Below are 13,538 nucleotides of genomic sequence, written 5' to 3'. Positions count from 1 at the left end.
GAATAAACTTGAAAATTAGAACGAGATAATCGAGTTATGGAATCTGGTGGACTAGATAACTCAGGTAATAAAAATGAAAGGACTAGTAAAACAGGAGAATGAAAAGAGGAACACTGGACTAACTCATAAAGCATACCTTGTTTCATAAAATAAGGAGTGGATTAAAAAAAAATAACATCAACACAAGTAAAAATATGATTTAAAACTTGACTGTAACATCTATACCCTTTTTGCACTTGTGCGTATCCTAGGAAAATACACTTAATAGCACGAGGATCTAATTTATCCACCCCGAAAGCAAACCGATGAACAAAACACACACACCCAAAAATACGATGAGGTAATTTAAATATAGGTTCATGAGGAAAAAGAATAGAGTGAGGTAATTAACCTCCAAAAATATTGGATGGCATGCGATTAATTAAATAACATATAGTTAAAACTGCATCACTCCAAAATTGTTTGGGTACATTCATGTGCAACAAAAGTGTTCGAGCAATTTCGATTAAATGTCCAATTTTTCTTTCAGCAACTCCATTCTGTTGTGGAGTGTGGGGACAAAAGAACTGATGGAGAATACCAGACTTAGTCATAAAGGCATCAAAAGGAGTGAAAAAATATTCTTTCGCATTATCACTGTGAAGTATACGTTTAGGCACACCAAATTGATTCTTTATTTCTGTAACAAATGCACAAAAAATGGAATATAGTTCTGAACAATCTTTCATTAAATGAAGCCATGTAACTCTGAAAAAATCATCAACAAAAATTACAAAATATTTAAACCTAACTTTAAAATGACTCGACTAGGATCCCAAACATCAGAATGAACTAATAAAAAGGGCTCCGAAACCCGTTTATTGACTCTAGGGACAAAAGAAACACAATGATGCTTTCCTAACTGACAAGACTTACAGTCTAATGAAGACAACCGACTGAAGGTAGGAACCAACTTCTTCAAATTTTGTAGAGACGGATGACCCAAATGATAGTGAATTTGAAAAGGAGAAACAGTAGCAAGACACATAATCGGACCATTGCAGTTGAGAAAATAAAGACCATTATGCTTATGCCCTCCACCAAGCGTCCTCTTTATCTTCAAATCCTGAATGACAACAAAATCAGGAAAAAAGTAATTGAACACTGTAGAAATTTAATAAGTTTACTAACGGATATTAGATTAAAAGGCAAATTATGTACGTAAAAAATAGAAGACAGCGGAAGAGATGGGTTAATTTCTACGGTATCTAGTCCTTTAACTTTAGTTGTAGAGCCATCAGGTAAAGTAACATGAAAAAAGGAAGTAGACTCTTAAAAATTAAAAAAAATTTTAGAGGTGCCTGACATATGATCAGTAGCTCCGGAATCAATAATCCATGAGAAAAATTAAAGGATGTGGAGAGACAAGCCATAGCATTACCTTTTTGTGCTAAAGAAGCAGAGGCAAAAGATGCGTGATTTGCAGTTTGGTACTGCAGAAATTTGACATAATCTTTCAAGGATATGGTAAAAGTCTTCTGGGACCCTTGTGCTGAAGAACTTGATTCAGCTTGATCAGTAGTAACTGCATTAGCAAACCGAGGAGGTTTTCCAACTAAATCCCAACAAGTATCACGAGTGTGATTCTTCAAATCACAATGAGTGCACTCACGAGTGCCTCGACCTCCACGAGCCCACGACCTCCTCTACTTCTTCATCCACGAGAGCCACGTCCAAAACTAAGTTGCTCACGTCCAGGGTTAAGTTGCTCTATCCGATTGTTGTTAGCAACCAAAGCGGATTTGTCATTAATTAGAGCACCATCACCCTGTGCATTGTCTTTAGATGCAGAACGTAAGACCCGAGCATATGCCTCTGCAAAGGATGGTAATTGTTCACCTACTAAAATTTGAGATTTGACTGGTTCAAATTCTGGCTTAAGGCCAGCCAAGAATTTGAGCACAAGTATTTGTTCTCTTTGCCTCTGCATAACTATAATATCATTTGAGAGAGGCATTACAACATTTAATCCTTCTGAAATTCGCTTGAGATCAGCAAAGTATTCGGCTACTGTCTTGTTATCTTGTTGCAACTGAAAATACTCCAAAGAAATATCATATATCCGTAAAAGATTACATACAGTATAATAACTGGACATAATCCCAAACTTCTTTTCTTGTCTCACAACAAGAACACATGAAGCAATTTGTGGCTCCATAGAATTCCATATTGCTCCAAGAATTTGGACATACTCTTGAATCTACATTAGTCTCTTGTTGTCCTTGATAGGAGAGTCATCTGTGAGATATCGTTATTTTCCTAAGCCTGTCAAATAAATTTTAACGGCTTTTGACCACTGTTGATAATTAGTGTTATTCAACTTCCAATTTGTGATTTGAAACATCACCATTGGCATAATATTAGTGGATGGCACGATACTTTTTGATAAACTTTCAGCCATAGTGAATAGCACTTCAAACCAAAAAAAATAGTCAAAACTCGTGATGAACAGTACACGTGAATAGTTTGCATGAACAGTATCGCGTGAACAGTGCGCGATGAACAGTGTCACGTGAACAGGTCTTTTGTTAGATGTTTAACCCTTACCCTAGGATTTTAGCTCTGATACCATGAGAATATGTATTTTGGGAGAAAAACATCTAATCACCGTATTATGAGTGATCAACTAATATTTATAGGAGTATAAGCCTAACAAACTATTTACAAGAATAAACTTACTAATTTATTATCTACAAGAATATTTATATTCTCTTAACAGTATGATCTAAATTTGCTTGTGTAAATAATTTTTTACACTGACAGTGTATAAAAAGTTGTCCATGTTCTAATGCCCAAAATTTATGCTCCATTAACGTCCATTTTCCATTAATAACTCGTAACTTATGAATTGAGCTCTATTATGAATAAGCACTAATGAGTAGGGGTTCAAATGCTATATTTAATGTTCTGATTCTCATCAAGAGATTGGTGGGTTTTTGCTATCGTCATTCTTACAAAAGGAGAAAGATACATTCTAAACCAAGTTGTGATAAATTTATTTTAAATTCTTGATTTTAGCCACCTCTGCAATAGAATATTCTTCTATTTCTTCCAACTTTAGGGTGCAATTAAAAAATTCTTATGAACCGTGTAAGGACCCGAAAATTCCTTTAGAATTTTCTCTTATTTTTTTTTGAAAAATTAATTTATATTTCCTTCTATATTTCTTTACTTGATTATTTAACTACTTACTAGCTCTAAATTTCATGGTGATTTCATTAATTGAGTCAAAAGTTTTACTTTTACTTTTAACATAGAGTACGCTAGGGTTTTGGTGCATTTTGGTAGTGTAATCAATCGGTAAGGTGTGTGTGCTAAATATGACGGATAAGAATGAGTTCTAAGTAAGAGGAAGTGTGGGATTAAAAGTGCTAAGAGTACATTAGTGAATCATAAGTTAAAACAAAAGTACAAGAGAGTTAAGAAAGTAGGATTGAACCGACGTGCGCCGTTTGTTTCCGATTGGGTACACCACTTAACCAATACTTTCTTACCCTAATCTCCTTGTTTTATTTCATTGAATCCTCCCTCATTTGACCCTAAATCCAACCGCAATATTTGACCTAAAAACAAGAGGAAAAGAAAAAAAAAACAAGAGGAAAATTGGTGGTGCCAAGTGTCATTAGCTAGCCACAATTTTTGACTAAGAACCTTTCTTCTTTCTTATCTTTCCTCTAGCCACAATTTTCCTTCATTTTTCCACCTTCTTGGCCGAAATTTTTGAAGAGGGAAAAGAGAGATATTTAATTCATTGACTAGATATTAATCCATGCCTTTCTAAGTGTCAACCATCCATGAAGTCTTGACCAAGACTTGGACCAAGAGAAAACTTGTGTTTATCTTCCAAAAATTTACTCAAAACCTTCACTTTTTTTCTTCGTGGTGGCCGAACTCTAGGGAGAGGAGAAGAGAGAAAAATTTCCAATTTTTTGCAACTTGATATCATGCTTGATTCTTGAGAAAATCAACGTGAAACTCGAATCCACTCCGATCAATCTTGGGAAAGCTTGGAGGTGAGCTTGGTAGAGCTTTTGGGAGGAAGAAAGTTCTTGTCTTGCAACTTATTTTGGGGGTTTTGAGGTATTATACTAGAAATCTCTCTTTTTCTTTCTTATTTTGCCATTTAAGCAACATATGATTTGATTGTGATGGATTTTATGGAAGGCGTCATGATTTTGCTTAGTAGATTGAAATTTTCAGCTTTGGAATGTGTTGGCAAGACTTGATATGAATGGTTTAGCTTTGATATGAGGTTGGATGAACCTACAAGCTTTGGAACGAGATTTTCTAGCTTCTATGTACGATTTTCCAGCTTTAGTAGTTAATTTCCAGCATTTGGTAGTGATTCTGCCCTGTTTTTGGACCCAAATGGAACTGCATATTCTTCCTTGATAAAGGCCAAATTAGTTCTTCCACAAAACATAAAAGTTGTAGGGATTTGAGTTATATTTCTATCTAAAAAATTTCAGCTCAATCGGAGCACTGTAACTTATGAAATGACTAAAATACCCCTAACTGCCCAAATATCCTGTTTAACCGACAGCATTCTATTTTCTCTGAAATTTCAATTTTTGACGATGAAAATGTATGATTTGGCTTTGGAAATCTTCATAATAAATGTAGGCCTCTGTCTTAGTTTCGAAACGCCATAAAATTTGCCTCGATCTAATATACCTAGCTACAGTTACGACCAAAACATCGAAGGATGACAAAACGGTCATTTATCAGTTCTTCTTTAAACTGGTTACCAGCTTTGGTCCATGGTGATAAGTTATTATTTGGTTTGTTTGGTTGGTTTTGAGGCCTTTTAAACTGGTTACCAGCTTTGGTCCATGGTGATAAGTTATTATTTGGTTTGTTTGGTTGGTTTTGAGGCCTTGAATAGATGAATGTTGTTGGTTATCACTTGTGGATTGTTGGTTTGTGAATCCAAGTTGTACTTGGATGGGAAAAGTAAGAAAATATGGAAAATGCTGCCCAAATTTCTATTACTTGCTCTTATGAATATTAGTGGGATGTAAGGTTTGATTTTAGAATTAGTTGGATCTTAAGTTACATATGTATCCTTGAATGCACTTCAATAGTAGTATATGAGTTATTTTTTATCAAGATTTGGTATCAACTAAGATGAAAAGTGTTAGTTTTCTCTCGAAAACTTTGAATTACATTTACTCAATTCAATTTAGGATTCATTGTTCTTTCAACTACTGATTCCTGGAATTTTCTTTCGTTATGTTTGAATTTGAGAAATGACTCAAGATTTTTCGTGACTTCGAAGTTCAAATGTTATTATTCCCTCTAAAACTGTATTTGCATATTTGCACAAGTAATTTCTGGATTTTTTATGGTTCATCGAGATTTTGATTAGTTGAACCATAATACCTTATTTTGACTAATCTAGGTTTCTTTGGTGATCCAGAGTACAACCCGGAAGGAAACTTTTGACATATCTCTTGCTCATATTGGTGAGTGTTCCTTGTATATTTGTGCAATAAGTGACTATGTGAATATCTGTGAGTGATTGTTTGCATGTTAAATGCTTTCTAATGATTGTTAAATGGATTTTTGAGGGGCGAGTGTGTACTTTATCGCACTCGACCCAAGCCAAAAAGTGAATTTTCAATGATTGAATACTACTTGTGCATGAATGCAAGCCTTTTGGCTGAACTAAGCCCTTGCCTTTCGTTGCCAGCCGACTCGAGCCAGAAGCGGACTCAATCGGGCGGCTGGTGATCCTGGGACAGTATTTTGGTATACTCGAGTATGACCACGAAGGTTGGTGGAAAATTGGCCAGTGAATTTGCTAGTGGTGGGAAATGAAATCAATGAATAAATGTCAAGAACACTGAAGGAGTTTTCACTTGCAAAAAAGAAAAAAAATGTTTTCAAATCTTGGAGGGATAAGGAAAATGGTTGGCGAATGAATGAACGAATGGCTCCATGTGAGCATGTATCCTTTTAATGAGTGTGTTTTTATTGCTTTTATATTGTGAATGTTTTTTCGATATGTCCTTCTTTCAATTGCTTGATTATGTGTATTGGAACCTCATTGGGTTTTTAACTCATTCTTTTAGTTTTTGTTTTCCTTACAGGGGATGCGAGCGAGGGCGTCAGACTGGTACAGGCTAGCATAGTCTAGTTTTTGAATTTTTGCAATTGTACTCACGTTAGTGCTCGGTTAGGGTTGAATGTATGTGAAATTCACAACTTTTGTTATATTTGGGATTGTATGAATGTTTGGGATAGATATGAATGGAAGTACACATTCCAAGTTTGGGAACTATTATTTCACTTATTCTTGAGGTTATACCTTATTTTATTTGTTAAGAATGAACGAGTCCTGGCGAGAGTTGGGCAGGCGATTCGCCAAACTCTGGGGTACTCCCTAGGCGGAGATGGGGTCATCACAAATCGTGATCTACATGAATTAATAATAAATTATGCATTTCACTGGAAGATGTACTTCGGACCTACTTCATTTGTGAGACACAGTCATTAAAACTCAAATCTATTATCGAAGGAAAAAAATTCCATGCAACCAAGTTTAGGACAAGCCAATCTCCAAATAGAAATTGTAGGAAATTCACTTACAACATCAAAGAAATTGAAGAGAATTGAAGGAAAAAAAATTTGTACAATTGATCAGAAGGTCACCATTGGTGACACAACAATGGGGCTCCTAATTGTGTGTTTTTTTCAGTATAATCCACTCAAACTAGCCAACCAAATGCCACTGTTCCTTCATGTATAATGCATAGTCAAAGAGAAATTTTGTCTCTTAAGCATCCTTTCAAAAACAAATGTATCCGGTGAGACTTTGACTACACAATTCTTTGGGGTTGTGACCTTAGATTTGTAAGTAGCTGCACCACCTCCAACATTTGTGACAGTCCTCTTGAAATTTTGGATCATACTTGTTGATCGATTATTGTATAACGCCACAAAAGTTGGGTAGTTAAGGTCAAGAGAAGGCTTTATGCAATTATAAGTTTTTGATCTTGTTACTGCTAAATTTTGCTTGCTGGTGTAGTTCATAGAGCATAAGAGATTCACATAAGCCTCCGCAGTATCATCATATATAAGACCTGGATCAAGGGCTCTATTTGGATCAATTTGACCAGCTCCTATGTCTAGTGGTGAAGCCATTTTCAACTTGTGACCATTGTCTTTGATAGGATTATTAGTATTGTCCAGTGGATTTTCTATTGTCATCATAGCGGATCGGATAGCTGCTGGACTCCACTCAGGATGAGCACGTTTCAGTAATGTAGCCACACCAGCAACATGAGGACAAGCCATGGAAGTTCCAGACATCATTATGTACTCACTTGATGAGGCTGTACCACTACCAACCATAGCTGCAGTTTGGCTAGGAATGGAAGCTGCCAAGACTAGTGACCTTGGGGCCATTATATTAGGCTTCAGAATTCCAGGGCAATTCTTTAAAAGGCCTCTTGAAGAATACAAGGCAACTGCAGGTGCAGGTGCAGGCAATCATAGCTGCAGCTTGGTTAGGAATGGAAGCTGCCAAGACTAGTGACCCTGGGGCCATTATATCAGGCTTCAGAATTTCGAGGCAGTTCTTTGAAAGGCCTCTTGAAGAATACAAGGCAACTGCAGGTGCAGGCTTTTTGCCTATGATGGTTTTCTAAAATTTCATGGTTGCCAAAGGATTATTCCTAGTTTTCGCATATTTGAGCACTGTTGGTGCTTCTTTTGGGCTAATCACAATTCCAGGCCATGGAACACCTCTTTTTTCGAACAAAACTATATTATCAGATATAAATATTGCTCCAGCAGAATTTGACCTAGCAACTATAACTAATTGTTCAAGAATATGTCCGGTGTCATCGCATATAATGATGGCATAGGGACATGTAGATAATGCCTGAAAGTCATCACATAAAGCTAATGATTTGTTGTAAAACGGGGGAAAGTTCTCCACTAAAGCATTTGCTGGGAATATTATCTATTCAATAATTATTAGTCTATTACTCAAGGTCAATGTTCCAACAAAGGAACGATCAACAGTTCCTGCTGCTACTGTCAAGGCCCATGGAATATCATTATGCAAGGTTGCAGATTCAGGGCCATTATTTCCTGCTGAAGTAGCAACAAACACCCCTTTCTCTATTGCTACAAACGAAGCTATTGCTATTGGATTCTCGTAAAATCGATCAACGCCATATAAACCGAGAGATATAGATAGTACATCAACACTATCAGCAATAGCTTGATCTATACCAGTAAGAAAGTCAGAAGTGTAGGATCCTTCCATCTAATAGACCTTATAAACGGCTATTCTAGCATGTGGTGCAGTCCCTTTAGCCGTCCCCTTAGCATAGAAAAAAAATGAGACATTTTCTACATAACTTCTAGCAGCAATGGATGCCATGTGAGTACCATGACCAAAAAAGTCCCTAGGCGAGTTCATTGTGATGTTAGCACCAGGATTGAAAGCAATTACAGCTTTGTTAAAGTATCGAACACCAACAAGCTTCTTGTTACACATTGATGAATTGAATTCTTCACCTTCCTCACAAATTCATTCCACTTTGCTGGAATTTGAGTCATCCCATCATCTTTCAAGGTCTCACTCTCTAGCCAAATGCTAGAGTTAATGGCACCGATAATAACATCCTTGCCAAAGTTTTAAACCGGCCATATTCTTGTAGAGGGATTTAGAGATAGGAATTCATTTTTATGTGTGGTGTGAAATGTAATCACTTTATCTTTATAAGCTAACACAAATCCAGGGGACTTCTTGAGGTGATCTAGCTCATCATTAGAAAGAAGAGCACTGAGGCCTTGAAGAACATGGTTATATGTGTAAAGCATATTAGTACTTGGACTTGCTGATTGAAGAGAGTCAACTGTTGTTAAATACCAATAGTGGTGGGTTGCAAAGGCCTTGGGCATGAGAGAATTATCTATATGAATTATGTAGATCTGTGAGGACCCGTAAAAAACTATTATTTTATGCCTAATTTTTGGCTTAATAAATTATTTAATTGGATTTTTATCCCAAGGAATATTTTCTAGTCATATTAGACCTAAATACATGGTAATGTAACTTCGTTATATTTTTAAAATGATTCGTTTCAAAAATTAATTTCCTAGAGCGCGTTTCGTAAAAATAGTGAATAGTGCTTGGAGATTTTATCCGCGTAGTAGCACAATAAGCTTGGAATATTGGAGACTTGTACTATGGTCCTAAAATAGGTAATTTTATGAATAAATATTCAAGTGATAGTTAGTAGTGCAATCGTTATAAGAATTTTTCGAAAGTTTCGCGTTATAGCGGTAAAATTGACGGTACGCGTTTTCACACGCGCGACTTCATTTGAGGGACTTTAGACCCTTATTTCGGGTCAATTAAGAGTGAATAATATTTACATGAATATATATGCATTGGAGGTTTAGTGCACTAGCGAACCAAACGCGCGAGAAAAATCGAGTCCAAACGCATCCTAATTGCACTATTTCAAGTTGACTTTGAGATGGGTTTTGCACCACACAATGAATCTTACTTAGGAAGCCACAATTGAACCAACACCTTCTCTCTCCTCACTTCATTTGGCCGTGCAACAAGAAAGGAGAAGAGCTCTCCATTGTTCTTCATTTTTCATCTTCAATCCATGCACCAAAATTCATCCAAATCACACCAAACTTGGAGACCACTTAGCAAACCACTTGGAGACTATATCTAGCTAAGGAAGAGGGGAGCTTTCACGGTTTCTTGGAGCTTCAAGAGGGCCGAAAATTCTGACCTTGCAAACCAAAGGAGTAGGTAATGATCAACCCATGGATTCTTATCTTTTGGAGATTATATGGCAAGATTAAGCTCATGCATGCACTTAGTTACTTGATTATGGTGTAAAAATGTGATTGTGGGCTCTTGGAATTCCCACACTTGGGTTGTTGTTGCTGATGTGATAATTAATGGTGATTATATTGTTGGTTTAGTGATTATAATGATGCATTAGTGGTGGGTAATTAGTAGAAACTTCATTGGGTGTAAGAAGCAAAAACTCCCGATTCTACCCCTGTTTTATTCGGCCATTTTAAGGCCAGTTTTTAATGAACTAATGGCTTGAACTGGATGATTATATGATGTATTAGAGGTGTGGAAAATTTCATTGAAAAATAACGAGGTTTGAATGGGCAAATGAATTTTTTTTAGAAACCAGCAAATCTGGAAACTGATTCGCGTATGACTCCGACCAGCAGTAGTATTTTGGCTATAACTCTGTCATCGGATGTCGAAATCATGTGCCGTCGGTGGCGTTTGAAACTAGACATTCCTAGCTTTAATTTGGTATAAAATGCACGTTCTGATTCTTTGTGAGCAAGCCGAACCAAATGTTTTAAGTTCGCTGTCCTGTTGCTCTGTTCGTCTGGAATGAAGTGGTCAGGCAGCAACTTGATGCCCGAATTTGAACCAGTTGGGTGCCGAATTTGGAAATGATTTCTTTTGTGATATTTTAGTCCTATGAATGTATTTTCCAACGGCGTAAGCCATGCTCGATTTCGAGCTATATTGACTGATTTGTGACTGAAACAAGTGGACTGCTCTGTTTTGGAAAACCCTAATGTTTGGACTGGTTTGGAACCAAATCTTGGAGTGAACTTGTTAGTTGATGTTTTTGATATTAAACACTTACCAAAGATATTATGGGTGTATCTTAGACCCTTATTTCACAAATGAACCATGGTTGGATAACTTTCTTGGTTAGACGATTGGAAATTGGGAAATGCAAGTCAAAGGCAGATTGCCTTAGGATTTTTCTTGAACTTTGGTGGGCTAATCAACTACCTTGCCGAAGGTATTTTTCCTCGAAATTCGATAGAGAGATACTTTCCATATAGTATTGAAATACTGCCAATTTTGGTGCCAATTCAAGTTCGTTTCAATACCCAATTGAATTACTAAAGTTAGAGGTTCAAATCTGGAAATTTTTCTCCAGTCTTGAATTTGCCCAACTTTGAGCTACCGTATCTCGGTGCTCGAAACTCCGATTCTTGATCCGCTTATTTTGTCATACACCTCACTCGCAACCCTAATTGAGCTGCAAATTTCAGAGGCCGATTTGCAACGTGTGAATCGTGTCGAATTTTCAAAGTTGGCCGAAATCCAACTTAATTCTGCCATGAAAACCGACCCTGCGTCTTCAAGCTCATTTTTGACCACTTTTCACTTCGATTCATGGAAAAGTGTCTTCTAGGAAATTATAGTACTCTCTAAGAGGTTTCCAACGGTATAAAGTTTTCCAATTCTCGACTTATACCGAGCGAGTTATGATTTTTCAAAGATTCATCATAAAACTGAAAAATTTTCCAATTCCAAAGAAATAGAGTTTTTCAAAAACTCTTTGTTCTTTTGATATTCTTAAACGTTTTGCTTACGATTTTCAAGATAAAAACTCAAATAATATTGTACATAATAAAAGACAAGTTGAGCCTCGATTTACGTGTAATTGAGGTTCCTTTTTGCAAAATAATCCTTAGATTGTACTAGTGTACAATCTTCTTGATAAGTGGATTAATTGTGTGATTATCCACTGTTAATTGCCAGGCGCACAAGGAGACCTTCAAGAGGATCTCACCGCGGACACTTGAACTCCCAGAAAATAATTCTTATTGAATTGCTCGGTGAGTGTCAAGTGTGTGAATTTTGATACTTGTTTAATTGTGGTATTTGTTGAAAGTTTTAAAGATAAGGGCGGGTGCGTACTTTATCGCACTCGTTCTAATTTCAAATGAATGAATGGAATGTATTGAATGAATGAATGAAATGCAATGTTATGTCATGAATGCTTGTGTCGTTGGAGTGAACCTCCTCGACCTTCAAATGAATGGGGGACGCCCAAACTCATAGGCCAACCTTAGACTCGAGCCGGTAATGGGCTTGGTCGGGGACTGGGGCGAGCCATGAGATACACATAAGCTCGACCTAATAAGAGGTCTTGCTTGGCATACTCGTAGAGTATCGCCCAATAATAGACTTGTGGGCCCTTGGGGTGTACGGTGGACGGAGGGAAGTAAGTGGTGATCTACGGAAATGGAAATACCGACCCGGTTGACAGGAGGGTCAATGCGGGAAGGTATACGAATGACAACGGCAGATCGAGTGGAACTTAGCTCCTGAGAGCTACTATATCCTTGAATTGTTTCTGATTACCTTTCATGTTTGATTGATTGAGTATTGAAAAGACATGGCTTTATTTATTAAATTTGGGATTGTTATTTGACTAAGTGCTTGCATGTGTGTTCTTGGCCTCACGAGCGTTTAGCTCACCCTATAGTTTTGTTTTCCTTAACAGGACCGAATCTTGGAGAAATATGGAGAAACCATCCGTTGTACTTTTGTTAAGACTCCTGTGATATATTTTTACTAGGCCCTGGTTTGGGTTGTATGTTTGGAAATTGTAATCTTGAAAGTTTGGGCCCTGACGCGTATTTTGAATTTAAGTCGTTTTATGATTACCCGATGTACTGGTTACGCGTTAAGTGACTTGTTAAGCTTGAACGCTTCCGCATTATTGTATTTATGTTGCTCTCTTCGAAGTGTTTAGTTCGGTTTGAAATTGAATGGAATTGCTTGAGTCCTGGCGTGAGCTGGGCAGGCGTCCGCGGATACCCTTTGGTCCGCCTTAGGGAGATGTGGGGCGTCACAGTTGGTATCAGAGCACTAGGTTAGAGGTCTATATGGGAGACATATTAGATACTCTACCTTTAAGACTCGATATGGGATGACTTAATCCTACCCTAAGTGATACTTGAGGCGAGCTAGCAACTAAGTTAGTCCTACCTCAGGTGACGAATGGGATGAACCAACGATTAAGATAGGCATGCATTGCAGGATATTGGAACTGAGTAGTGATTTAAGTTTCTAACCTGAAAAATATTATTATTGTTATTATTTTGCAGGGATGGCTGATGGAAACGGAGCCCCGGCAGCTAACGGGAATGGCCATGCGAATGGTCATTACGAGCCTCTTAGGACTATCTTCTACCGAGCTCTAGCGGGAGGAGATCGAGTTCGCTACTCACCTTACGATAGATACCCTCGATGTTCGTGTAGGTTGACTTTCGCCTACCCGAACCACTTAGTGCTTGCTTTGGACGACGAGCGTCGTCAGTTGGTGGATGCCAACCGTGATCTACAGGCTGAGGTAGATGAGCTTAGGCAGATGGTGGGCGCTCAGGGTGAGCGGATTGCCGAGCTCGAGGAGGTGCTGGAGGGTGAGGTAGCCACATCTGCAGTGGTTAACCAGGAGCTTCGGGATACTAGGGCTCGACTTACTAGGCTAGGACGGGATGTCCGTACTCGGGCTTTCGAGATTCTGGCTGATGCGACTAGTTTGGTTGAGGACGCTGCTGAGGTGATTCCTGATGAGGAGGAGGAGGATCCCGAGGAGGATCCCGAGGAGGAGGTTCCTCCTGATAGCCCTGCTATGGACTAGGATCTTGGTCGTTGACCCCTTTTGACTTTTGAC

At 37.9% G+C, this 13,538-nt stretch overlaps 1 pseudogene; it reads right to left on the bottom strand.

Annotated features, from left to right (window-relative positions):
* Positions 1-6,780: 6,780 nt before the first annotated feature.
* LOC140015133 (subtilisin-like protease SBT3) lies at positions 6,781-9,651 on the bottom strand (annotated as a pseudogene).
* Between the last annotated feature and the right edge of the window lie 3,887 nt (positions 9,652-13,538).

Source organism: Coffea arabica, chromosome 10e (assembly GCF_036785885.1).
Source record: "Coffea arabica cultivar ET-39 chromosome 10e, Coffea Arabica ET-39 HiFi, whole genome shotgun sequence".
Classification (NCBI taxonomy): Eukaryota; Viridiplantae; Streptophyta; class Magnoliopsida; order Gentianales; family Rubiaceae; genus Coffea; species Coffea arabica.
This window is presented reverse-complemented; position numbering and strand designations above follow the sequence as displayed.